We start from the raw sequence: 6,108 nt of genomic DNA, 5'->3' as shown, positions 1-6,108 counted from the left end.
TTTTTAAATACATTTATTCTTCAATTTTTCAGGCATTTCATCATTTGTATATATTTAATCCTTTATACGTTAAGCAAATCAGTGATTCTGTTTTTCTCATATGCGGCAATCTAATTCCATTAATTTTTCTAGTTTCATCATAGTAAATATTTTTGTTAATTACTATTTCATCCTTAAAGTATTAGGGCATTTGTGTAAGTATAAAAATTAAGACATTATATAGCAGTCTCTTTTTAATTGATATCCAATTTAGCTCCTCTCTCATTTGATTAACCTTTCCATATTTGTCTTTCCTTATTATACATCTTATTGCTCTATTTAGGATAACTTCCAGATTGTTCACGTTTCCTTCGTTGGACAAATATAACATCGTGGAGCAGCAGTATAAATCTGGCGCAACGATTGTTTTAAAAATAAGCTCTGTAGTATTTATTTAATTTATTTCTCAGTCTTCTAAAATATGAATATGAATAAATTAATAAAATCTTCTATAATATGAATGTTTAAAAATGTTGTTAATGATACGAGAAGATGGAAGCGAAGATATTGATGTCAGGTACTGTCGAAATTACTCTGATTACCAGGAAATTTATGTTTAATGTAAGGTAAGTTGATAATAATTTTCTAATAAAAGTCCAGGAAATTATTTAGATAACGTCAAAAAACATATAATTATCTGTTATTTAAATGTAGGTTTATGATATTAGTCGCGGAGAATGAATACAAACATATGTGAATCCAACAGTTAGTTTATCCACAAAGGTATGCAGAAAGAATGGAACCTCATACATCTCTCTTATGCGAATTAGGCCCAGCTGTTTAGCAGAAATTCAAATGTATCTTTGTCGTCAAATGGCCGTTCAGTGCAATTTTGTTGTTTTTTGATGTTTGAAAGGTCCCAGTGGAACGTTCTAGTGGACTCCGCGATGCTTCGCTATTGATAATGTCTTTCTCGGTCATTTCGATTTCTTCCACCATTCATTACTATATACTTATGTCTCTTATCGCATGCGAAATGATGAAAACAATGTGTCCATGAACCTTAAAACTCTTGATCAACGCCGAGATATCAGAGACCTAGTAATGCTATATAAGATAATCCACTATTTTATTGATAGCCCATACCTTTTACAAAATATTCATTTCAGATGTCCATTAAGAGTAACTCCACAGACATAGGAATTAATAGACGAGAAGATAATGGCGAGGGGTAAAATCAACTGTTGAAGAACGAAGGGAGTGAAGCTGACTGTGATTCGTCAATAAATCAATCTGATAGTAAATAGGCATCTCGCATTATAATATCACCATTTACTTCTTAAAAGTAAAACCTGCTTTTGAATGAATAGACATTTTTACATGGGAGCGCAAATTACTCGCCACGTTATGAACAAATTTGCGAAGTCCAAATTCGGCAAAAAAATTCGGTAATATTTTCAGAGTCGAATATTTCGTTTAAGTATTTAGTTAAGACACTTTTATAAATGTTCATAATTTACATAATTTACCAGCAACCAACTAGCTTTGTGTTTCGCGTCCAGACGTTTCTCGATGTGATAGTAACAACTGATTCATATTATACGATGTGAATATGCTTAAAATAAAGTAAAATAATGCTTATATATGGAACGTAATACGATAATTGGGTTTATTCTCTTTTTCAAATCTATTTTTACAAGTTTTCATATTACAAGTCAACATTTTGCCGTGTTATTTCGTAAAATGAACCGATGATGCCTCGACCATAGTTCGCACAAGAATGATGACGTCACGTTTTCAAATTTCACTTGAGGCCATACGCGAGCACAGCCGGCTCCAATGGAACCGGTATGAGGAGTGGGGATAATACGCTTTTAATCACTTAGGGCAGGTCTACTAATATTCATATGTCTATGAGTAACTCGATCTCCGGACACATTTTATATTCCCAAGAGCAATACTAATTATCTTGAAAATGTATTTATAAGAAGAAGCTGTAGCACCTTTAATAGATTATGCACAAATATCGATGTGTTCAATACCTCGCCTCGCAGGATTCATAGCATTCCTAAGAGAGTAGCGTTCGATCGTTGCGGGAAACTTAGTAGAGTTAGTGTGTGTATTGTTTTTGTATCGGTTGAATCTGTACTATTTTTATTTTTATTTTTTTGGAGATTTTCCTTTTCTACTAGTTAGTATTCATATTGTATTGTATTATTTATATTCATATGTTTTTCTACCTGTTTTTCTACCTATATATATATAATGAATCTTTTGTGGAAACTTAACTGGTTTATGCAACTTGGAAAAATGATTTGTATTAAAATATATTTGCATAACTGTTTGTTTCCCAAATAAAATAAAATAAAATAAGTACCACATTGTTGCTGTTGAAAAACTACATTTTTTTTTTTATTTTTATTATCAATTTAAAGTTTTTTTTACAGGTTTTTTTTTTCGATGTCTGTCTCACTAGGATAAACCCGTGTCGAGACAGACGTATTTGTTACATGAATTAATTTTTACATTTTTTTTATACATAAAATATTTCAATACATTGAATGACATTGTGAAAAAGATAAAAAAAAATTTATAAATAATAATAATAAATGATACATTTGTTAATCAGCATCTAGTTGGAGTGCATATTTACGTAGGGATTTTTATAAAATTTTTGATCATAGATCTGTCTTGGCTGATGATCCAAGACTTGATGTCTGTTTTATATTTCAAAAAAACTTCGTTCAGTCTAATGGCTAGTGGGAGAGCATTATATAGCCTTGTTGCAAAATATCTAAAATTTCTCTGGCCAAAAGTTGTTTTAGCGAAAGGGATTTATAAGAGATTATGTCCTTTGGTTCTAGTATCACGAGCAGTTAGCAGTAGTTTTGTGTTTGAAGAGGTATGCTAGTATGTTTTTGGCATAAAGTTGCCTAATGTCCATAACACAGATTTTCCTAAAGATTTCATCCGAACTGCTTGTGATTGGTAGTTTGAGGATAATCTTTATTATAAGTTTCTGAGCTTTAGATATTGGATCAATGGCGGCAGCGTTTGCTCCTCCCCATGCTATGATACCATACTCTATTAAAGATTGACAAAGTGCATAGTAGATTGTTTTGAGCTGGCTTAGGTTGAGAAAATTGCGAGTTTGTCTAAAAAAGTAAATGAATTTTCTAAGTTTGTTTGCTGTAGTGCTTATATGTTGTTTCCACTTTAAATTGCTGTCAAAAATAATACCTAAGTATTTAATTTTAGTTACCTGTTCTAAATAAGGGCAATCACATATTATCGTATTTGTCAGGTTGCAAGCACATATTTTAATTTGATTTTCTGGGTTTCTTAAGGAAGGATTAATACTAAATTCAATGTATTTAGTTTTGGTCACATTCATTGTTAGTGTATTATTGTTTAACCATCTTTTAACCATAGTTATGCCCCTGTTAGCTTTTATATATACATCATTCCAATTGCTTGATTTGAAGAGGAGAATCGTATCATCAGCGAAACTTACAATTTTGGCATCTATTTGAAGATTACATAATTCATTTATGTATATTAAGAACAGGGTAGGACCTAAAACACTTCCTTGAGGCACGCCGTAGCTAATTGGTAATTGATTGCTATTGCAGTTGTTGATTTTCACACTTTGCTTTCGGTTTGACAGGTAATCGCTAATAATAGTAAGTTCATCACCATTTATACCAATATTAGATAGTTTTTGTAAAAGTTTAGAGTGAGAGATAGTATCGAATGCTTTGCACAGGTCTAAGAATATTGATATGCATTTTGATCCCTTGTCTAAGTTTTCATTTAGAAAATCGGTAACTGTTGCCAGGGCTTCGGAGGTGCCTTTATTTTTCCTAAATCCAAACTGGTTGAGTGATAGTATGTTATTTTGTTCAAGGTATTCAATTAGTTGATTATTAATAGTTTTTTCAAAGACTTTAGATAGTGAATTTAATAATGTAATTGGACGATAGTTAGTTATGTCCGCTCTAGAGCCTCCTTTATGTATTGGGATTATGATTCCGTGTTTTAGTTTGTCGGGGAATCGGCCTTTTAGGATGCTTAGGTTAATAAGATTTGTTAAGGGAGTGGTTATTTCTGATACAAGTTTTTTTAAGGCAATATTTGATATATCGTCCAAGCCAGTTGAAGACGAGTTTTTTAATGAGTTTATGATCAATCTAGTATCTTTATTTGAAATTTGTTTTAGACTAAAATGCAAGTTGTTGGGCAAATTTGTATTACAGCTTAGTGAACTGGAGTTGGTATGGTTTACATCGATATTTTTTGCGAGTTGTTCACCTATTTTTGAGAAGTATTTATTTGCATGATTAACAATAATATCAGGATTACTAGAAAAACTAAATATTTTATCATTTACTTTTAGTTGTTTTAAGTCATTCGTAGGATTAGGTTGAGAGTGGGTGGCTTCTTTAAGTGTTTTCCAAAGTTTTTTAGGATCATTATTACAGTTTTCTATTTTCTGTTTGTAATATATCTCTTTAGCCTTTCTTATTATTTGGGTACAAATGTTTCTATATCTTTATAAAAGTTTCGAAGTTGTATATCATAAGGATTGTTAATAACGTTTTTGTGGAGTTTGTTACGTTTACGGATAGATTTAATAATAGTATGGTTAATCCATGGCTTAATTGGTAAAATATTATTTGGTATATGTTTTATAATTATGTTTGTATGTTCGTTAATGGTAGTCTGTAAGTAATTGATAAAGTACGTCCAGGCGTCTTCTGGATTTATGATGTTATGTAATTCTGACCATGATTTACTCATCAGAGATTGACGAACACAATCATAATTGATTTGAATGATTGACATTACATTGACTTTAATTCGACTGTGTATATCATTCCGGTGAAGAGATATTGCGTTAATTATTCCTTGGGCTTCCCCGACTTCTTATACCATTCAAACCACTCTTTAAACACTACTGGCACTAATAAAAACAAACTTTTAAATTTTCAGCGATATCGGTCGACTACTTTTCGAGTTTTGCGAGCGCAGACATACGCCGGCTGATTTTTTATGTAATAAGCTGATAAGCTTAAAAACATTTTTAATTTAAGATTGTAAGAAACTGACAAGCTTAACAAAAAAATTAATTTAAGATTGTAAAAAGCTTAAGGCGAAGCTTAATGCCAAATCACTATTTGAATTAATCTTTATAGCGAATTGTTGTACATTATGAAAACCAAAAAATATACTTTAGTTAAATTGAAAGTTTTCCTATCGCTTCGCTTGAGTAGAATACAAATAAAAAAATAAATTACTCAATAAAAAATATAAATGCAAACTACTAAAAAATATATTTTCAATAGAAATGTATGAACGCGTTAAGGAAACAACTTTTTAAAAATACAGTTTTATAACTAAGATAATCTGTGACAGTTTCACTTGATTAACTTTTTTGCTTTCTTATAAAATTATTTACAAAATAAGTAAAAACGTTTAATAAGTTTTTTTTTTGAAATCGAACGTTTCTAGACTCCGTTTGTCAAGCGATTTTAATGCCTATTACCTACGATATAAGGTATCTCTAGAATATACACATTTTTGGCTTGTAGCTTCTTCTTAACAACGTTTTTAATTTAAGATTGTGATAATTTGACAAGCTTAACAACATTTTTCTGTTTCTGCTGATCACATTTCGTTGAAAACGGACTTAGAATCAGGATTTAATTGGATCCTTTTAACTGTAAAAAAAAACAAAATGGCGCTGAATATCATTTGATGACTTTGTCACACGTGAATTTGTGCCAAATAACTGAGTATAACACATCTGTTCTATTCTAATAACACTAGAAATGTGATGTGAGTGTGTTTCGTGATTGAAAAGTCTGGCCAAACGGGTCATGTATATTATATATTACTGCCTACTGTCTACTGTAACTGCGATCTTTTAATATAGTAACGATAGCAGTTTATTTTTATTTTTATATATACCTATATATATGTTACAGTCATAGTGATTAAATAGCTATTATACATAAAGACTGGTTATTAAATAATAACAAAATTATTAAATGAAAAAATACACTTTGTAAAACACCACTTTTATTTTGAATTAATATTAACAGCCAACCAGGTTTCGCTTAGCTAAAG

The sequence above is a fragment of the Hesperophylax consimilis genome, chromosome 30, assembly GCF_061612785.1.
Source record: "Hesperophylax consimilis isolate HC1 chromosome 30, BYU_Hcon_1.0, whole genome shotgun sequence".
NCBI classification, from domain to species: domain Eukaryota; kingdom Metazoa; phylum Arthropoda; class Insecta; order Trichoptera; family Limnephilidae; genus Hesperophylax; species Hesperophylax consimilis.
This window is presented reverse-complemented; position numbering follows the sequence as displayed.